Source organism: Nanorana parkeri, unplaced genomic scaffold (genome assembly GCF_000935625.1).
Source record: "Nanorana parkeri isolate BGI_ZX_2015 unplaced genomic scaffold, ASM93562v1 scaffold1354, whole genome shotgun sequence".
Classification (NCBI taxonomy): Eukaryota; Metazoa; Chordata; class Amphibia; order Anura; family Dicroglossidae; genus Nanorana; species Nanorana parkeri.
Window position 1 is genome coordinate 364,412 of NW_017307622.1, and position 1,066 is coordinate 365,477.

Sequence of the window (1,066 nt, forward strand, 5' to 3'; positions counted from 1 at the left end):
GGGGGGTCATCTGGGATAAACCCAACGTAAAACATTTGGGGGTCATCCGGGATAAACCCAATGTAAAACATTTGGGGGGGTCATCCGGGATAAACCCAATGTAACACATTTGGGGGTCATCCGGGATAAACCCAATGTAACACATTTGGGGGTCATCCGGGATAAACCCAATGTAACACATTTGGGGGTTCGTCCGGGATAAACCCAATGTAAAACATTTGGGGGGGTCATCTGGGATAAACCCAACGTAAAACATTTGGGGGTCATCCGGGATAAACCCAATGTAAAACATTTGGGGGCTTGTTGCCAGGATGTGTCCTTAATAGTTCGCCAATCAAAACAATAACAATCTAAAAACAACCCCACATTTCCATACAGCCCTTCCCCGTTTCCTTTTTATTGGTGAACATTCGATATAATTATATCGGGACCCTTCATACAGTATATATGGTGAGCTACCCGAGTAATATTGCTTTTAGATCCAGGGATGCCATTTTATTACTCCAGTGGAGGAGGGGGACACACGGTGAAGCCGATGAGAACAGGGAAAACAGGCCCCTCCGACTGATGAGCAGACTCCGCCTGCAGCACAAACAGCCCCAAACGGGGGATCAGGATGACACTTTGTCAACACTCACAATGGAATCAGACACTTTAGGATAAAGCTGAGTGTATAATCTGAGCTTCACACACTGGAATAAGTGTGTGAACCGTAACCCTAACCTATAAGCAGTGTTGCTATATACTATATAAAGGATCCAGTATAACTGAACAGTGTATTAATAATTATGAAGGAACAGGGGGAAAGGTCTGCACTGTTTCAGGAACATGTGGGAATGTTTTAACCCCTTCACGACCCACGACGGGATAATCCCGTCGTGAAGTTTGAAGGGGTTAAACAGAAAAGCCGCCGGGAGTCTGTTCAGTTTTGTTTAGCCGGCTTTACAGTAGGCTCAGCAGCCGCCAGATCGCTTCTACGATCCGCTAACTGGGCCGCCTCCCTGCCGGACACCTCCGCCTTGTTTCCCGAGCTCCGTTGCCCCTCCTACGGGCCCGGGACCGGCTT